General features: G+C 48.1%; 1 protein-coding gene across 1 annotated transcript in view; it reads right to left on the bottom strand.

Moving 5' to 3' along the window:
- Fchsd2 (FCH and double SH3 domains 2) overlaps positions 1–21,136 on the bottom strand; it is a 321,476-nt gene that overhangs the window by 284,273 nt on the left and 16,067 nt on the right. Inside the window, exon 2 of the mRNA XM_063262815.1 lies at positions 5,925–6,062. The gene's annotated coding sequence lies outside the window, so the exon portion shown is untranslated. The remainder of the gene's footprint in view (positions 1–5,924; positions 6,063–21,136) is intronic.

Genomic DNA, 21,136 nt, shown 5'->3' with positions numbered 1-21,136 from the left:
AGAAAAGGCTTGGCTGTTCCTGATCCAGGCAGCCAGCTGGGTGATGTCCTCACTGAGGAGTAGGGTGGAAAGATGAAGAGTGAGCTTTGGCTTCATCATGAGAGAATGTGTCTATCATTTATCATAGTGTGTGTGTATGTGTGTGTGTGCACGCACACGCACGTGTGCGCACTCGTGCACATGCATGTATGCCACGGTACTCATGTATAGGTCCAAGGACAACCCATGGGAGTTGGGTCTTATTTCTCACCAAGTCACTCCAGGGGATTGGATTTGGGTTATTAGGCTTACCAACCTTTATCAGTTACGCCATCTCACTGGCTTGGGAAAAGATATTTAAAGGAGGTACCTGGACTGGGTCTCAAGATAGACAGGGAGCCAACTAAGGCCCTAGGGAATCATGGGGCATGCTCAACCTTGGTTTGACAAAGACAAAGAGAGGCTTGAGACCCCTGGAAAAGGGAGCCCTAACCCAGAGTATGGAAGGAGTGCCTAACGTCAACCCCAGGGCATGAAGAGGAGGGGAGCCATTGGAGAACTAAGCTGGAGAGCTTAGACTCTAGGTCATCTGGTGCAGAGGCACACTGAGCAAACAAGAAAGCATGTGTCGGGGCAAGGAGTGGGCCTTTAGCTCCTGGCACAGTACTCTGCCCTTGGCCGGCCTGGCTGGAAGGAGGCAGATCACTGTTGCTCTGGTGTCGGGCTCCATCGCCATGCCCAGGTGTGTCTGCATCTCTGTGGTCCCACAAGTTGAAATCCTCCTTGCACCAACTATGCCGGTGCCCTGCTCCTGACTCTGAAAGCTGGGCCAGCAAAGTGATTCAAGCAATGTGTGCATCAACGCATGTGCACTCAGGGGTGTGGCTCGTCAAACGTTCACAGGCCCTTGAGCTCGATCCCCAGTACTGCACAAACTAGGTACTGTAGTATGCACCGTAATTCCAGCATTCGGGAGTCGTAGAAAGAAATATTGCCTTGGAGTTTGAAGCCAGCCTAGGTTACACAATAAAACCCTGTCTCGATAAAACAAAGCAAAACAAATAAACAAATGCAAACATCATAAATCTACAAAAGAAATTTGGAATAATTACCGGTGTTGATAGGAACGTAGGGGAGAGGACACGGGGAAAAGAATAATCAGAACGCATTGTTTGCATGTGCGAAACTAACAAATAACAAACTAAGCAATAGCAGGGTAAGAAAAGGGCTGGAGAGATGACTCAGTTGAGAACACTGGATGCTCTTCCAGAGTTCCTGAGTCCAATTCCCAGCACCCACATGGCAGCTCACAACTGTCTGTACCTCTAGTTCCAGAAGAACCAACACCCTCACATAGACATATGTGCAAGCAAAACACCAATGCACATAAAATAAAAAATAAATGTAAAATAAGAAAACAAGGAGGAAGGGGAAAGAAATATACATGGTTAACCCAGTATGTGAGACGTTGAGGCAGGAGAATCAGAAGTTCAAAGTCTCAGCTATATAGTGAGTTTGAGGCTAACCTGGGCTCCATGACACTTCACTGGGGGCAGGAAAGAGAAGAGAAGGAAAACATGTGCTGTTTTGGCTTCTGGGGTGGGATCTTGAAAATGGGGAAATCATCTATACATGTCTTACCCTTAGGCACTTAGTATGGTCCACCGGAGGAGGCCGGTGGCAACTCAGGTCCTCCGGAGCGGCAGCCAATAGGCCTCTGCCTGTCGGTGCCTCACCTATCACTATCTGTGATGCTAAATTCCTCAGCCCCGACCCAGACTGGAGTCTACACAGAGGAGGGTTCCTAAACCCAGAACTGCGCTGCCCACCTCATGCGGGTTTCAGGTGGATCCCTAACGTGTCTGAGGGAGGAAGCACCAGGTCCTGTGCCCCACACAAGGTGACCTTCAGTGAGATTGCCTCTTTCAGCAACGTTCATGAAACACTCCTACAGTACCAGGGCCTGTTGGGTGGCTTAGGGAAGATGATGAGAATCTGTGAAGTGATTGAGACTGACGGAACACAAAGCCACACACAGTGTAATGTCGAGTGACGTGAGGAAACGGAGCAAGGCAGAGTGGGCAAGTCAGAGAGGAGCCTTTTGAAGAGCTAGCCCCGCAGGCCAGGTTGCTAAGTGGATTCTGGTGGTTCCTGGCACTTTGGAGGGTGTCTCTCTTGAGGAGCAGCCCCACCCACCAAGGCTGCTGGGTTGTCTCCCTGCGCCACCCTCTCCTGGCACCTTCCCACAACTCAGTAAAGCCCCAGGGCCTTCCTCTTGTGCCTTGCGTGCGGCCTCTGGCCTGGTAGGTGAAGAAGGTGACTCATGTGGAGGTATGAGGATATCCAGGAAACAGCCTTGGGTGGGAGTGGGAGCCTTGCTTACATGTGATGGCTGGGCCAGCTAAGGCCATTCCTAAGCTGGGGGTGCCCCTATTTTATGATTTCTTCAAGGCCCAAGTTACGGCTCACTTGTTGAGGGGTGTTCAAGGCCTTGCCAATGCCTGTCGCCTCTGGGCCTCAACCTCCTCCACACATCTGGGATGAAGCAGGGGATCGATTCCCAGGGTTCCCTGAAGCTCTAAAGTCTTGTATGTTGCAGGAACCCCAGGATCTCGGAGGGCTTCTTGGAGGAGGCTCCTGGCAGGAGGGAGTGACAGATTCTGAAGTGAGGGAGTGTAGGAAGTGTTGCAAGGTTTAACCAATGAAAATACAGCAAGTTCTGTTAAGCTAATTCGACAAGTAATGCACCTCTTTTGTTATAAGCTCAAAGCTTACTTACGGTAAAGGATTAGTCAATGTTTATCTGCAGCTCACACTCCATTGGGCGCTTGTATTCCTGTGTCTGGCAGCTTTAGCCAGGGAAGAAGTTAGAGCTTGAACTTCAACAGAGGACAAGGATCCTAGACTCCTAGACAGAGCATGTGTGTGTGTGTGTGTGTGTGTGTGTGTGTGTGTGTGTCTGTCTGTCTGTCTGTCTGTCTGTCTGTGTGTCTGTGCCTGTGTGTGTGTCTGTGTGTGTGTCTGTGTGTGTGCATGTCTGTATGTGTACGTGTGTGTATGTGTGTGTGTGTATCTGTATGTGTACGTGTGTGTGTTAATTTTTAGACAAGAGTCTAGCTATGTATTCCAGGTTAACCTCCAATTCAAAGCACTCCCGCCTCAGCCTCTGGAGAAGAGGAGTTACACACTGACACATCTGGCTCAGCCAGAGTCATTGCCCCCTACCTTGCTGCCTTCCCGTTCCTATTCCCAGGCTCCTTTTAAGTGTTTCTAAGAGGTAGATAAGGAGGAAGAGGATAAAGGTGGGAGGCCTTGGGTGAACCGCAGCTGTGTGGACAGGCTAAGATTTCACCTGAACTTCTTTGCCCCGTCTGTCTCACCTCTAGTCTCCCCGACAGCTCTACTAGCCTAACCTCCACATGCTCACCTGGCCCTCTCCCTGGAGTGCACGCACCCTTGTGCAGACTCCCACAGCCTCCTGCAAACTACCACAGTCCCAGGGGCATTATCAGTCACATGCCTTCCCCAGAGCTCTCAGTCAACTGAATTCCTTCGCCTTGTAGGCTCAGTGAACAGCAGTGGTCAGGACAGACACAGCCCTGGCCACCGTGGAGTGTGGATGGTAGAACAGGGACTGGCTGGTCAATGTGACTGGAGGCTTCGTGCCTTAGATCCCTCCACAGAGCACACTTCACTGGCCACGGGTGGAATAAATGAGAGACCAGAGCAGGGAGGGCCTGCGGGCAGTCTTCCCAGAGAGGGCTTGGCACTGGGTGGAAGAAGGACCTTCCAGATGGAAATGTCAGAGCAAGAGAAGGCCCAGAGTACCCTGGGAAAGATGGGACAGTGGCTGGCACAGAAGAGGATGGGGTGGGGGCTGAGAGGTCACCACGCAAACCTGAGTTAGGCAGTACTGCCATATGCTGTGGCCTTGTGACCTGGGAGGCTTGGCATGGTAGCCTCTGCTTCTGAGGCTGGCATTAGAGATCTGCATTTCCTGAAGGCATGGGCTGGGTCTCCTTCTTGCATTGTTCCCTTTAGCCCCGAGCCGAGAACCTGCCACTGGAGATGAATTGATAGAAGACTTGGATGGGAACTGACGATACAGCCAGGCTCCGGAGGCACAGGGAGAGCCAGTCGGGCTACATTATTTTCCTTCTGGACAGACTGATATGCAGGGCAACTTCAGTACTAAACACGCTCACCAGACACCATGAGAAAAGGAGAGTTACTTCCTACCCTATGTTGGGGTTCCTGTGGTTAGAGTTTACCCAGCCCCTTCACAGCCACGGGCTAGGATGGTACAGTGACAGTAAAGGCCATGTCTACTTCCAGTTCACAGAGCCAAAACAGAGTGACCCAGATCCCCAGCAGATGCCACTTCTGGGTGAAAGAAGAACCTGAGGACTGGGGAATGAGGAAGTCCCTTTTTCTTTGAGAAATTGCTGGGGTGTTGCTCATCTGAGGCCGTAAGAAATCCTAGCTTCAACTCCTCCAATCTGTGTAGTTTCTGTTGCAGATCTAAACAAAGCTGTCACTTGCCTGGGAGCTTCTGTCATGGCCTTTGCCCAGAAGCTGTAAACCATGGAAGGAAGGAAGAAGCAGGAAGATGGAGATGTGGCCAGCTCCCCCTGGGGTTCACTGGCACTTTCCCGTGTCTCCCCACCCTTCCTGAAGTCCAACGCCCTACCCTGAATCATGCAGCTCCCAGCACTCAAGGAACAGCTGACCTCTGTGCATGCATTCCTCTGCAGCCCAGGTCATGCCAGCCCCACGCATCAACTCTACCCGGCCGTGAAGTGCTTCGCTACGTCAAGTCAAAATCTGCAGCCACCACAGGGCAGGATGCTTCCCAGGTGTGCATGACAGCCTCAAGGGTGGCACCTTTCATTCATCCTATCATCTGTGGGCTCTATAAGCACTATGTGCTAGGTGCCTACTCTGTGCCAAGTGCAGCGCTACAGGTCTGCTGGTATACACAGTCAGAACAGAATGCCTGGCCATAGCCTCCCTGCCACCACCCAGTCTCCAGCTCGATTGTCCCTGGGTGAGCCTCTCTGTGCTTCTCTGTAGCAAACCATACTGACTCCAGGAGCCCAGGTCCTATCACCTATATCTTGGGATTATTGGTCTTCCCTGGCCTCTCGAGGTATGTGCTGGTGAAGGGCATGTTCTCACTGAAATCAATACAAAGCACTTCTGTAACGATTCATCCAACATGACCCTGCCAAATACGTTGTACTGTTGGATATAGATATGCGTGAGACCTTGACAGTCTCCTAACAACTTTTGCTTGTTCCTTTTCTCCTCTTGTCCCCAGGATCGAGTCAGTCCTCTGTCTCATGTCTGCCTGCTACCTCTCTGATGGACTGTGGTTCTGGTGACAGGAGCCTGGAGCCTGTTTAAAGTCCTCATAGAACCTGACCGTGGTCCCGGCATGGCCCGCCCAAAGTTAATGCCAGCTTAGGTCATGGGCAAAGCTGAGACCTTTGGCTTGTCTGATGGCCATCTCAGGTTACCAGGTTTGTTCTCTTACTCATCCCAAGATAGCCCTTTGGAACTCATCCTTGCAAAGTTCACAGCAGGAAAAAAAAAGCACAACAACAAAAGCAGATGTAAATCTCAGCAGAAGGAGGGAGACGTATTTGCATGGCTGGACCAGGGTTGGGCAGAGCTTTGTATTAAGACCATGAACGTGAGATGATTCAACTAATGTGGAAATCCCTTAGTTCCGCATCAAACTACATTGCCCAAATCACATTTGCTTCATAAACTACAAATTTAGATGGTGGTGTGATAAGACCTATGTGCTTTTAAAACATTCATTTACTGCGTGTGTGGGCACATGTGTCATGGCACATGTGGAGGTCAGAGAACAGCTGTGGATTCCCAGATTAATCCAGGTTAATCAGGCTCACCGGTGTCCTATCCACTAGGCGTCTCACCTGCCCAGGACAGTGGTCCTTCATGATGACTATGGAGTATTTCTGACATCTCCTTAACTGGGAAGTGGTATTTCTCCATGAGGGTGTTCGCAGCAGATGTAGGAGACAGGATTTAACAGATTCCTGGTCTTTGTCACACTTAGGAGAGAAGAAAGGGAGGTTTAGGATGGGAAGGCTAGGATGAGTGGGATTCAGATCTTCCACCCCCTCAAACCCCAACACTGCTCATAGGGCATCTGGGGCTGAACTATATCCTTGAGAACAACTGAATCCAATTACAGAAAATTCTCACACAAGGAGAACGGAGAGCCAGCCTGCAGCTGTGAGGACCACTAAGCAGGGTTTAGACCATGGAAGAGCCATGGAATTTGTCTGCAAGTTGGACACAGTAAGAAAGAGACACCAGCCTATGCTTACATAGCCATCTCCTCAATCTAACTGAACCCAAAGCTGAGAGATGAAGGGAGCTGGCCAAGGGAGTCAGACACCATGTTTGCATGATTTTTTTGCACTAGGTATATTCTAAGCATGTTATACGAATCATCTCACCTAATCCTCCAATGTTCATCTAAAATAAACATCATTATCACTTTTATTTTACAGTGGTGGAAACCAAGGGCCATAGGGACTGAGGAAAAATTAATCGATACTAGAATCAGAAGTGAAAATTGGTGTTGCGGGCTGGAGAGATGGCTCAGTGGTTAGGAGCACTGACTACTCTTCCAGAGGTCCTGAGTTCAAATCCCAGCAAGCACATGGTTGGCTCACAACCATCTGTAATTGGATCTGATGCCCTCTTCTGGTGTGTCTGAAGACAGCTACAGTGTACTTATATATATATTAAATGAATGAATGAATGAATGAATAAATAAATCTTTTTAAAAATTGGAGTTGTCTCTTACAAACCAGCTTCCTTCAGCACCACACACTCGACCTCCATGTGTGTCTGAGGAAGGTACTGCCCACAACATCATGTGGTCCCTACTTATGAGTGATGGAACGCTTGCATAATAGAGAAGGAAATGACCCCAGGGTGAGTGGGTGGGAAGGTACATGGGTATTATGCCAGATTAAGATATATCCTTCTGCTGTTGACTAAGATTCTAACTATCTGTGCCGAGGCCACACCCTTTTGAGCAAGGAGTGAGGTGGCTCATCTGAACTTCCTGGTAGACATCTCCTGGCAAGATCTGTGACCAGGAAAACTGAGTTTCTGCAGAGTAATATGACACAGTGTCCTTACACAGACTCTCCTGCACTGTATTCTAAAGCATCCACAAGGATATCCCCTAGTCATGGGTCTATTGAAGACGAGATCTGGGGATTTGAAAGGAGGATGGCCTCTCAGGGAGACTGTCAGCACCTGGAGAATAGAATCTGATGTTTCCACTGTCCAGGAGGTCTGTGTCCTTGCTCTCCTATTTGTTGAAACCCCTTAAGTTCACTTCAGTCTGAGGATTGTCTGTCTGTCTGACTGACTGACTGACTGACTGACTGACTGACTGACTGAGATATGGTCTCACTGCATATCCCCAGCTGTCCTGGAACTCACTGTGCAGACCAGGCTGGCCTTGAACTCATAGAGATTCACCTGCCCCTTCCTCTTGAGTGCTGGGATTAAAGGTGTGCACCACCATGCTCAGTTGTTGAAGAATTTTTAATTTGTTATTTTTTAAGTGTGTGGGAGTTGCCTGCACAGAGAGGGTCTCCGATCTCCTGGACTAATCATGCTGGAAATTGGACCCAGGTCCCCAAAAAGAGCAGCCAGTATCACTGACCCATTACTCCAGCCTCTATTTAAGAATTTTTGAGACGATGGTTTGTTGTGTTTTTGCTTCTGGTGGTGCCAGGGATCAAGCATGGGGAAGCGTGCATTTAAAATGTTTAACACGGGGTTGGGGATTTAGCTCAGTGATAGAGCGCTTGCCTAGCAAGCGCAAGGCCCTGGGTTCGGTCCCCAGCTCCGAGAAAAAAAAAAAAAAGAAAAGAAAAAAAAAGAATTTTAAAATGTTTAACACAATGTAGCCAGGCTACATTATGGTGGTGCATGCCTTTGATCCGAGCACTTGGGAGGCAGAGGCTGGTGCATTTCTGTGAATTTGAGGTCAGCTGATCTACTAGCCAGCTATTCAGTGAGACCCTTTCTCAAACAACAAACAAGTAAAATGTAACACAATATTACAATTAATTTTTTTTGAAAATTTCAAGGATGCATTTTAAAAGACAATTTTCATTCTGATACCTAGGAGTTGAAACAAGGACCTTGTAAGTGTAAGCAGGAACTTCACCCAGCTAATCACCAGCTAAGACAACTCTTTTCCTTTTCCTTTTTAAAAAACTTTTTATTGGTTCTTTGTGAATTTCACATCATGCACCCTGGTCCCACTCATCTCGAAGTCTCTTCATGTCTACCTGCACCCTTGCAACTTCCCCTCAAAAAAAGAAAAAACAATCTCTCCGAGGAAGCTGCGGTGTGTCACATAGATTCCCCTTAACCCAAACAGCTTTACTTACAAATGCTCACTGCAGTGAGTCATTGGTCTGGTTCGAGGTCCCTGGCTTCTGCTACACCATCAATACTGGGTCCTCACTGGGACTCCTCCCAGATCATCCTGTTGTTGCCCTGTGTCTCGGAGATCCTATAGCTTTGTTTCTGTAGGACCAGCCCCTTCACACGTTCCCAGCAGTTCACAGACAGGGTAGATGTTGAGTGGCCAACTCAACACCCAGGCTCTGGGCCTGGCTGGCAGCTGAGTTTGTCAGCCTGGCAGTTCTCCCTTGCGGCCTTGTGCCGACATCGCCAGGGCCAACCGGCTCTCCTGTGGCAGGTGACTAAGGATGCAACAGCTAAGACAAATATTTAAGGCAAATATTTTAAATAAAATTTGAAATCAATAAGTCTTGTTCTGTTTTAAATTACATTTGTGTGTGTGTGTGTGTGTGTGTGTACATGTGCACATGTGTGTTGAACAATTTGCACAAGTTGGTTCTCTCCTTCCCCCCTGTGGGATTTGGCCAGCAGATGCAGGTTGTCAGGCTTGGCAGGAAGCACCTTTATTAGCTGAACCATTTTGCCAGTCCAGAGGCTTTTAAAATAATGTTTTAACAGTTACAGAAAAATTGCAAAGTGGAAGTGGGTATGGAGACTTCTCATACTCCAACCAGTGTCTCCTGATGTCGCCATCTTATAGTCACCATGACTAAGGAGCCAATATTGTTACACTGTTACAACTCACTCTCTATTTCCTTTGGGTGGTTTTAGCCTTTCGTTATTATTGTTGCTATTATTTGAGCTAAGGTATTACACTGGCTTCTAACTTGGTGATTCTCCTGCCTCAGTCTCTTAAGCGCTACCACATTTAGCCGGGAGTGGCTAATATTTTTACCTAATGTCCTTTTTGGATCCCAGAGTCTATCCAGTGAACCACATTACATTTTGTCTTAACCTCTGCTTACTTTGTAATGGTCTGGATAGTTTAATGGTTGGACTTTCCTTGTTTTGTTTTGTTTTTATGACATTAAGTTTCATTTTGTGTTTTGAAAACAAGGTCTAGCTATTTTGATCCAAAGAAAAATTTTGCACTAGTCTGTTCTGATTTGCTTCTAATGCTAACAGAGTCACCTGGATCAGTAGTAGCCATAGTGAAAGCTCTAGTATTTTCCACACCTTTTGCCCAATTCAGTTTTACTACCACTGTGGTGATGAACACCAGGATCGGCCAATATAACATAACACTCTGTTGCGCTTTGCTCTGCATCATCAGAGTCAGCTTGTAGCCCAGCAGGTACTTTCCACCTTGCATAACAATTTGACACCTCAACTTAATCAACGTTTTCTTTGAAGCCACTAATCTCCTACTGTATGTGCAGGGTGGGCCCCCACACCCAAATCAAGACAGACAAGAAGAGAGCTGGGGAGATTTCTCAGTCACTGAAGTGTTTGCTTTGAACCACATTAAAAATCAGAACCCACATTAAAAATCTAGGAGTGGTGGCATGTACTTGTAACTCCAGCACAGGGCATTATTGAAGGATAATACACTAGTGAAGGATACCTGGGATTTCCTGGCCAGCTAGCCTAGCTCAATTGAATTAGCAAGCCCCGGCAAGACTCTGTCCTCCCCCCCCCCCCCGAAAAAAAAGGCAGGTAAAATGGCTCTATGAGGAATGGTGTTTGATTCATGAGTCCCACTTTATAGAAAGATAGAACCAACTCCCAAAGGTTGTCCTTCACACTAACACCCAAGATGGGTTCCTAGCATCTACATTAAGTAGCTTGTAGCTCAGAGCTCCAGGGGATCTGACACTGTCTTCTGGACATACACACACACACACACACACACACACACACACACACACACAGAGAGAGAGAGAGAGAGAGAGAGAGAGAGAGAGAGAGAGAGAGAGGAGAGAGAGAGAGGATGGCTGAAAAGCAAGAAAAGAACATAGTATTTTTGTGTACCCCGTACTGGCCTCAAACTCATGGACCATCCTCCTATCCTCCTGCCTCAACCTTTCCAGTAGTGGGATCATGGGTGTGCACCACCATGCCCAGATCAACTTTAACATGTGCGTATTGTTTTTGTAGATGGTTGCTCAATTCGGGTATTTTTCGTGAGCAGACTGAAGTTCTGAGTTCTCAGGGGGAAGATTACAGAGATAAAGTATCAGTCCTATTACATCAGAGCTAAGCAATGTGAGGTCAATGTCACTGAGGTAGACTGTCAGATTTCTCTGGGGCCAGGGGTGGGGAAGGAACCAAAAGGGGTTTGGGAGGGGGATACAGTTCATTGTTCAAGTCTTTCCCAGACCCAAGAAGTTTGACCTCCAGCTCTGCATTAAAACAGGTGTGACAGCTGCACACCTCTCACGCCAGCACCTGAGAGGGGGAGGCCGGAGGAACAGAAGTTCAAGGTCATCCTTGGTTAGACGGTATGTTCCAAATTTGCTTTGGCTGCAGAAAGCCTTCTCAGAGAGGGGGCAGGTTTACTAAAGGAATGCAGTTTCTAAATGGTGGGACGGGGTAGTACTGGTCCACAGGGTGTTAACAACTCGTGGGAGAGCCCACAAGAACAGTGAATCTCAAAGGGCAGTATTTACGTTTCAGGTTAACTGCTTCAACTCAGCTTTTAAGGGTTTGAACTGCTGAGTGGAGGTGGCCCATGGCTTTAATCCCAGCGCTTGGGAGGCAGAGACAGGTGGATCTCTGAGATTAGCCTGGTCTACAGGGCTACATGAGGAACCCTGTCTTGCAAAAAAGAAAACGAAACAAATCTTTGGACTAATCTTGGCAGAGATATCCCTAGATTAAGCCATAGGGTTGTCTGCTGTGTGATTTCGTTTCTCTCTCTCTCTCTCTCTCTCTCTCTCTCTCTCTCTCTCTCTCTCTCTCTCGGTGGGAGGGAGGGGCGTGGTATTGAAGAAGGCCAGGAGAAATGAAGAATTCACCCTCTAGCTCTGGCTGACTTAGAACTCTCATTATGTATACCAGGCTGTCCTTGAACTCACAAAGATCCTCCTGCCTCTGCTTCCCAAGTGATGAAAGTAAAAGCATGCACCACCATACCTAGCTGCACGCATATTATTTATAGAAGTGGCACCCATATAACATGAAATCTATCTATCTGTCTGTCTGTCTGTCTGTCTATTTGTTTTTTAAGGACATGCTTTCTCTTTATAGCCCTGGCTGTCCTGAAACTCACTGTGTAGATCAGGCTGGCCTTATGCGTCCCCAGTGCTGGGACTGAATGTGTGTGCCACCACCGCAGTACATGAAATCCTAACTATATAGTTCAGAGGCATTTTCTATATGCAAGATTCAGCATTGTACAACTACTGTCTCTGTTTAGTTAAAGACATTTTCTCTTTTTTACTTATTTCTGTTTTCTGTGCATGGGCGTTTTGCCTCATTACGTTTTCACCTGCCTGCATGGTGCCTCAAGGTCAGAAGAGGGCGTTGGATCTCCTATGGCTGTGAATTGCCATGTGGGTGCTGGGAACATTGATCTTCTGGAATTGCAGCCAGTGTTTTTTTTTTTGGAGCTGGGCCTTGTGCTTGCTAGGCAAGCGCTCTACCGCTGAGCTAAATACCCAACCCTGTTCTTTTTTTTAAGGACATCTTTTTTTATTATTATTTATTTTTTAATTGGATATATTTCCTTATTTACATTTCAAATGTTATTCCCTTTCCCAGTTTCCTGTCCATAAGTCCCCTCCCCCTCCCCCTCCCCCTCCCCCTCCCCCTCCCCCATAAGGGTGTTCCCCCCATCCACCACCCCCTTTGACATTCCCCTGCACTGGGGGTCCAACCATGGCAGGATCAAGGGCTTCCCCTTCCACTGGTGCCCAAACAAGGCCAGTCTCTGCTACATATGCGGTTGGAGCCCTGGGTTAACCCAACTGACCAGTGGGCAGTGGTTCAGTCCCTGGACTGAGCCATCAGCCCACACTCATTTTCATCCTCACAGAGAACACTCCAAACCCGCCAACAATCCAACCTGTGTCTTTCTCCCCTCAGCCCGTGGCAACCACAATTTGCTCTTTTCCTCTACAGATGTATTTATTCTAGATATTTCATATAAATGAGGTTTTTGTAATGTGAGGCTTGCTTTTGTCTGGCTTCTTTCAGTAGTATAATGCGTCTGAGGGCCATCTGCGCGGTGGCACGAACTCACTCATTCCTGCCTGCCAACGGTTCCGATTCCACACTTTGTTTACGCACGCGGCCATTAAAGAGCATGTGGGTTCTCTTCACCTTGGGGCTATGTCAACAGCGCTGTGACAAACATTGCTGGAAGAGTATTTGCTTCAGGATCTGATTTCAGCTCTTTAGATGGCTGGTGATGCATGATCAAACTTTTTAAATGGAGCTACTGCTTCGGAATCCTATGACCTCTCCGAGAACGAACCTAGTCCTGCCAGAAGGGAGTTCTGTCTGGGACCAAGTGGTCGTGAACATCAGCAAATCGGCCCAATGAACGCATGGTGCACAAGTGTCAACATCACACACGACAAGAAACCAGGAAAGAAAGTTAAGACTCACAATGCAAATCTATAAAGAGGGCCAGATGCAAATATCTGTAAAGCACCAAGGTGAGTCTTGCGGATAGGTTCTTCAGAAAGTTCTCCAAGCACACAAGAGGGGAGAACTGGTGTTATCTGTTACCGTCTCATCACTGTGACAAAACACCAGATAGAAGCAACTTGAGGAAGGAAAGGCTTTTTTTTTTTTTTCTTTTCTTTTTTTTTTTTTTTTTTTTTGCCACAGCCCACACTGGGGGGTGGGGAAGTCATGGGAGCAGAAGTACAAGCAAGCTGGTTACATTGCATGCAGTTGGGAAGAAATGACTGCTGGTGCCCAGCTCGCTGTGTGCCAAACTCTGTCTCACAGTGTGCCACAGTGCTATCGATTCTGTATTCGGGGCTGGTTTTCCCTCATCACACCCAGAGGTGTGTGATTCTTTATCCGGGCAAGGAGACAGTGGAGAGCAACTGCCCCAGCTGATTTAACTACAGATAATGCAAGAAGGAGCTTGGGCTTCACGATGACCACACATGCAGCCAAGGTGGGGTTGCCGTGGGGCAGGTTAGGTGGGAGAACGGTCCTTTCCAAGCCTGTTCCTCATGACATCACATGACTCTGGATCGTTAGAACCTCTCTGGTGTTCAGAGTCCACTCTGAGTGAAGAGAGCATGAGTGCGCTAGGAGGTTTGGAAACCACATCATATGACCAGTGAGCAGAGGGGCCAGAACCACATCTCTGCAGTCCACAGTCCATAGGGCTGGCTCTGAAGACAGTGGCTTTTTCCTATCAGGGACTGAGTGTTTTCTTCTTTAGGCTGGGTGTGTGGACAAATAGGGGGAAGACTCAGAAGGACACCAGGGTGCAGGTGACCCTGAGTTAGGTGACTTGCCTGTCTGTGGATTTTCAATACTGAAAAACAGACTTGGTCGGAGGAGGGAAATAGAGGGGCAGGAAAAAAAAAAGTACTTGGGGTTACATTTGTTTTTTAATCTTTTTAAGTTTTTTTTTTAAAGATTTACTTTATTTATTATATATAAGTACACTGTAGCTGTCTTCAGATACACCAGAAGAGGGCATCGGATCTCTTTACAGATGGTTGTGAGCCACCATGTGGTTGCTGGGAATTGAACTCATGACCTCTGGAAGAACAGTCGGGTGTTCTTAACCACTCAGCCATCTCTCCAGCCCCTCTTTTTAAGTTTTTTTTTTTTTTTTTTTTTTTTGGTTCTTTTTTTCGGAGCTGGGGATCGAACCCAGGGCCTTGCGCTTCCTAGGTAAGCGCTCTACCACTGAGCTAAATCCCCAGCCCCTCTTTTTAAGTTTTAAATCTTGATTTATGAGTATGACTATTTTTGCCTAAGTGTATATGCGTGTACCAATTCTGCCTGGAGGTCAGAAGAAGGCACCAGATCCCCTGGAACTGGAGTTACAGACAGTTGTGAGCTACCGTGTGGGTGCTGGGAACCCAGGTCCTCTGAAGAAGAGCCAGTGCTCTTAACCACTTAGTTAACCTTCCAGCCCTCTGGGGGTTAGCTTGTCCCCCCCACCCCCCACACTTCTCCTACCTCCTTCTCCCTTTCTTTTCCTCTGCATTGGCTCTAGTACTTTTGTTTTGTCCTAAGAAGAGGCAGTTAAATCTCTACAGTTAAGGGTTTGAGAGACTTAATGGAGGACTGAACACAATGGAATTCAAATTTAACTGGCAGGAATCTGTAGCCCAGGCTGGCTGGCATTCACTGTATAGACCATGCTGGCCTCAGACTCAGAGAGATCCGCCTGCCTCTCCTCCTTCTTACTGAGATTAAAGGTGTGTGCATCCACACCTGGCCTTTCTTTTTTAGTTTTACTTTTTTGAAATAGTCTTATGCAAGAGGGCTAGGCTGTCTTCAAACTCACCACATAGGCGAGGATTAACTTGAACCCCAGATCCTCTACCCCCTGGTTCTAGGATTACAACCGTGTGCCAGCATGCCTGGTTTACATGGCGCTGAGGACTGAGCCTGTGGCTTCTGCCAACTGACCCACATTCTCTGTCCCGTTCCAGAATCCTAACCTCCAGCACCCAAATAAATCAAAACAAATAAATCAAAAATCGGGAATCTTTGTTTTCCAATTTTACTTCTCTGTATTTTTCAAGAGTTCTGCCATGTGGAGATGTTATTTCTTCAGTCAGACAAGAGCAAAACGCTACCCCTTGTGAACTATCAGCTGCCAGAAGCTCGCCTGGCGACTTCCGGCTGGGCACTGGGCTCTCTGTGTGGCTCTCTCAGCCCTCTTCTGCCTTCAGTGAGCCTCTCTCCTGGATCAGTCCTACTCCCAACAGGTACTTGGAACTTTTCGGCAATCACAGGAGGACCGGCTTGAAGAGCTTTACAAATAAATGGTTCTGGGGAAAGAGAGCCCTGGCTCTCTCTATCAGGTAGATAAGATCCAGGGCAGGTCATGGCTACCGGTGCAGTCTGCAGACCGGGCAACTGCCCAGGTCTCACCGGCCTGTTTTCTCTCCACCATGGGGTGACTGTGGCAAGCCAGTCAGGAAACCGCTCCTGGCCATCAGCCTGCAAGAGGCTTCCAGAGACCCGGGGAGATGGGCTGTGTGTAGCCCATACTGTCTCCAGAGGACTCACAAGCGTACATATCTGCTGAACTCCTCCATGGTACTACCTTGGACTGATCCTGTGCACAAAATCATTTTATTTACTTCCTGGGGGCTGGCCTAGACTACACTGTGTGAGAAACAAAACAAAACAAAAAACAGGCATGGCAGACTTGGAGGCATGGCCTTAAACCTGACACCTGGAAGGTAGAGGGGGTACAGTCAGGGGGACAGGGTCATCCTTGGCTAAATGAAGTGTTCAAGGCCATCTTGGTTACATGAGAGTCTGTGCCAAGGAAAGGAAAGCAAAAATAAACACATGAACAAACAAAAAACAAAGAAACAGAATAAAAAGAGGCTGGTGTGATGGTTCAAATGTAATCCAACCATAGCCAAAGCTACACAGTGAGTTCAAGGATAGCCTATGCTACACAGTGTGTGTGTGTGTGTGTGTGTGTGTGTGTGTGTGTGTGTGTGTGTGTGTTGATGTGTGTGTGTTAGTGTGTGTGTTGGTGTGTGTGTGTGTTGGTGTGTGTCTGTGTGTGTTGGTTTGTGTATGTGTGTGTTGGTGTGTGTGTGTGTTGGTATGTGTGTGTGTTTGTATATGTGTGTGTGTGTGTGTGTGTGTGTGTGTGTGTGACAAGGAGGGAGGAGAACACAAGCTATAGTCATCTGAGAGGAGGGAACCTCAATTAAGAAACTGCCTTCATAAGATCAGGCTGTAGGCACGCTTGTAGAGAGCATTTTCTTTCTTTCTTTCTTTTTTTTTTCTTTTTTTCAGAGCTGGGGACCGAACCAAGGGCCTTGTGCTTGCTAGGCAAGCGCTCTACCGCAGAGCTAAATCCCCAACCCTGTAGAGCATTTTCTTTTTTTTTTTTTCTTTTGGTTCTCCCCCCCCCCCCCCCCCCCGGAGCTGGGGACCGAACCCAGGGCCTTGCACTTCCTAGGCAAGCGCTCTACCACTGAGCTAAATCCCCAACCCGGTAGAGCATTTTCTTTTTTTTTTTTCTTTTGGTTCTTTTTTTTTTTTTTTTCCCCGGAGCTGGGGACCGAACCCAGGGTCTTGCACTTCCTAGGCAAGCGCTCTACCACTGAGCTAAATCCCCAACCCGGTAGAGCATTTTCTTAATCAATGATTGATGCAGGAGGACCCCGCCCATTGTGGGTGGTGCTGTCCTTGGGCTGGTGGTCCTGGGTTCTTTAAGACAGCAAGCTGAGTGAGCCATGGGGAACAAGCCAGTAAGTAATACCCCTCCATGGCCTCTGCATCAGCTCCTGCCTTCAGGGTCCTGTTCTTGAGTTCCTGTCCATACAGAAGTGTAAACCAAATAAGCCTTTTCCTCCTCAGGTTGCTTATGGTCATGGTGTTTCGTGACAGCAATAGCAACCCTAACTCAGTAGAGCATCTAGCATGCAGGAAGGTCTGTGTTAGAGCTCCCCAGGACGATATAAAACCTCCCAGCACCAGGCAGGTAAAGGCAGAGGACCAAAAACTCAAGGTCATCCACAGCTACATATCAAGTCTGAGGCCAGCCTGGGACACACAAAACCCTATCTCAAACAGAGAGAATGGGGAGGTGGGATAAACGAAAAGAAGAAAGAGAAAGAAGAAGAAAAGGAGAAAAACTGAGGCTCAGAAAGATATAGTCGCAGGTCTAGAAGCTTGTACAATTGGCGGCGCTTAACCACCTTGGGCTCACTGCCTCCGAAACGCCAACAACAGTGCGGCTTCCTTCTTGCTGTGGCCCCACAGGCAGTTAGGTAATCAACGGTAACACACTAGAATCGTGGCTTTGGAGAAGTGATCTTCTCACTTCTCAGGCATGACAGAGCCCCGTCCCCACCTCTGTCCTGACTTCAGTGGGTGGTTTTTGGCCCTCAGACAGAGAAAAGAGAACCTCAGGGAAGTCATATAAGGAAGGTCTCAGGTCCCAGGTGACAAGTTCCTATTGTGGAGAGGGTTTGTGATTGGGGTTTGAATGACCTGCCCTCAGAGAGGCTCTCTAGCCCTCAGATTCAAAGGTGCTTCAAGTCTGAGCCTACCAGATATTGACCGGGGAGGGACAATTATGGGCACCAAGTTGGTACCTCTGCACTCCTAGAGTCAGATGCTTTTAAAGCCTTGGCACATCCACTCGGGGCAATGACTCTGAGCATTCTCACCTGGTTCCAAGAATGAGTGTAGTGTTTGAGTGGCTCCCAGGGGACTTGTGGAAGTGGGAAGACAAGTCTCTTGTACTCTGAATGCATCTGGCTTTGAACTAAACTGAAATGCTTTCTGGCTGTCTGGGTCAGGTGCTGTGGATACCAAGAGTAATGGCCGGTCCTGTTCTTGAATGGAACTAGTTATATACAGCCCCAGGGAAGTGAGCTAAAGTAGTGAGACACATTACAGAATGTGGGAGCCACAGGAAGGGACTAGGGCTGGGAACACACACACACAGAGAGAGAGAGAGAGAGAGAGAGAGAGAGAGAGAGAGAGAGAGAGAGAGAGAGAGGGAGAGACAGAGAGAGACAGACAGAGACAGAGAGACAGAAACAGAGACAGAGAGAGACAGAGAGAGACAAAGAGAGAGAGACAGAAAGTTGGTTTTGTGGTTTTTTCCTCCCTAGTTACAAGGATTTTAGTAAACTGCGGGGCCCACACTCACACTCATGGCCCCAAATGTCTCTGAGCATCTCACTGTGAAGGTCCACATACACTGAACCCTGGCAGTCAGCATTAGTCGGAAGGTGTCAAGTGAGTAGCAGAGCTTCCTAGGGCCCATAGGGTAAGTAGCAAGTCTTGGCTGTCCATTTGTCAGCGCTGAGTAACCACGGGGCCTCCTGAGACTGCAGATGTTTTCCTGGACCTCTCCCCATCTTCCTCTTTCAAGAGCAAACGGGCTCTGGACAGAAGCCACAGTTGAATGACTGTTACTGGCTTATTTATCTTCTCCCCTGCTTCTGCCTGGTCCGAGCACTGGGGTCCTGGGCATTGGGGTCCCAGGCACACGGCTACAGCCGGCCGTCTGCTTTCCCAGGTTCTCCAGCTTAGGTAGCGGCTGCTCACTGCCTGCCCCTGCAGCATCAGTGTTAGCCAGCATCAGCCTGGTCTCAATCCTCACGTCCTCTCCCAGGCCCTGGATGTCTCCTGCCACATCTTCTAGGGCTCCAGTCATCCTTCCTCTCCTCCAGACTGAGTGAAGGAGACTGCCCATCCTGTTTCTGGTGAGTTCCCAGCAGTGGCACCGTGCCTGGTACCCGGATGCTCAATAAACATTGCTGACTGAATTAGACAATCCCTTCAATCCCACGTCCTTAACATAGAGCTCTCTTCCCTCCTGCCCACAGCAGTCCTTCCTCAGCTTCCACATTCTCACTGGACAACGGTCCACCTCAATTCCATTCCATTTAATTACGGTTTTGGCCAGAGCGTCCATTCCAAAGTGCCTGCCTGTCCTGTGCAGACTCCTTCCTTGCTCTGGCTCCCTGCCTCTCAGCCATGGATGGCAACTGTATCACTTATCAGCTGGATCTGGATACCCAGTGGAGAGGTGAAGGAAGACACGCAAACCACAAAAGCTTTGCAGTGATGTTACATAAGCTGCAGATAAGAGAAGGGCCTAGGGCGAGGTACGTGCGGGAAATTGCTGAGTAGATGAGGAGGGGATAACACACCACCCGCCCCTCCCTGAGTCATGCTGAGTCTCTAACTGACCAGGAGCTATTTCCTGTCCTTTGTACTTCAGGCTCCCTAAAGACCAGGGCCATACCTAATTTAGCTTGGTACCCCTAGTACTTGGTACCTAGGTACCTAGTACAGGACACATCCTATTTAATCACTCAATCCATATTTGTTGAAGGAAGGAATCAAGAAGATTAAAGAAATTAATGAAAAGACAACCAAGGTTCCTGTGATAGATAAAACAGATTCATTAATTACTATGCACACTTCTGTCCCAGGAACCTTACAGCGATGCTAAGGAGACAGGCTTTTGACCAGACACTGATACATAGAATTGATCTCCCAGTCAGAATGGGAGCCTGGAATTGGAAGCCTGATACCATAGGGCTCTGACTTAGCCAGTCATTGGCTGTGTGAGCCTGGATAAATTACACAGCCTCTCTGTGCCTCGACTTTGTCACCTATTGCTTGGGGATTATAATGGTACCTATCTTGCAAGGCTGTGTGAATTCAGTTTACTGTGTAAATGTAGATCATACATGTTTGCAGTGTATCCTTGTGCATACATATTACTATCATGAGTTAAGTCACACATAAGCTGCTCACGTGTCAGCTATTACAGTGTTAGCGAGGGTGTCGACTCCTCTAATCTATCCCATAAGCTCCTTTCCTTCTGTGTCTACACTGTCTAATGGTGGAGTTGAGACACCAACCGTTATTAAGCAATACAGCAGAGTTGAGAGGGGCAGGAGGTGGGGTGGTGCAGTGAGCTTTATTTCTTCCTGATCAAGAGTGGGTGAACAAAAATTACAATAGGGCCTGGGACAAGATCTCACACCACAAGGAAGAAGAGAATGGTTCTGAAGGTTCCTGTGAAAAGCTCATTACCCGGGAAATGGCTTAGTAAGAGACAAAATAAACCCCTGAGAAGCATTTGTCATTCTGCAAACAAACAGTACAGGGAGCTTTTGATGTGGTTTTTTGCCGAGATTTCCCAAGAGGGAAACAGAATATGAATGGGCTGCTCACAGAAATGGGAGTGAGAATGGCCCTCAAAACGTGTGAAAAGATGCCAGGGGTGGGGGTGGGTGGGTGGGGTGTTTCACCCCAAAATGCAGTGCAAAACACAGCCACAGGGAGACAGATTAGCAAAGCTCCCAGGGTACCAAGGGCTGGCTGCAAGTCCTCAGGGTGGGGATGGGGGGAGTGGGGGATGAGGGGAGTGGGGGATGGGGGAGTGGGGGATGGGGGAGTGGGGGATGGGGGAGTGGGGGATGGGGGAGTGGGGGATGGGAGGATGGGGAGTGGGGGGTGGGGTGGGGGGTTGGGGTGCGATTTAACTTTGAGAAATTCGCCCCTCCCTCTCTCCCTGAGATTTCCTCCTCGAAGGTGACCCTGGCTGCCTGCAAAAATCTCTCTCTCTCCAGAGGAGAATCTGCAGACCTTAAGGTTTCAACATACTTGAGTTTCAGGTTCCTCATCTGAAAGCTGAGTGACAACAGACTTTCTAGAAGCAGGGGACACAGACATATGGACTTGGCAGTTTGATAGGAATTTCAATATGCTTGGCTAATCTGAAGATTACATGATTACAAACTTGATTTCCACTTTCTAAATCATTTATACACAATAGGGCAAACCCAGCAGTAGTGGTACTCACCTTTAATCCCAGCACTCAGGAGGCAGAGACAGGCAGATCTCTGTGAGTTGGAGGCCAGCCTGATCAATGGTGCGAGTTTCAGAGCATCAAGAGTTACACAGAGAGACCCTGTCTTGAAAAACAAAACAAACGGGGTTGGGGATTTAGCTCAATGGTAGAGCACTTGCCTAGCAAGCCCAAGGCCCTGAGTTCGGTCCCCAGCTCCGACAAAAAAAAAAAAAAGAAAAAAGAAAAAGAAAAACAAAACAAACAAAACCAAAAAGA

This window comes from Rattus norvegicus, chromosome 1 (assembly GCF_036323735.1).
Source record: "Rattus norvegicus strain BN/NHsdMcwi chromosome 1, GRCr8, whole genome shotgun sequence".
NCBI lineage: Eukaryota > Metazoa > Chordata > Mammalia > Rodentia > Muridae > Rattus > Rattus norvegicus.
This window is presented reverse-complemented; position numbering and strand designations above follow the sequence as displayed.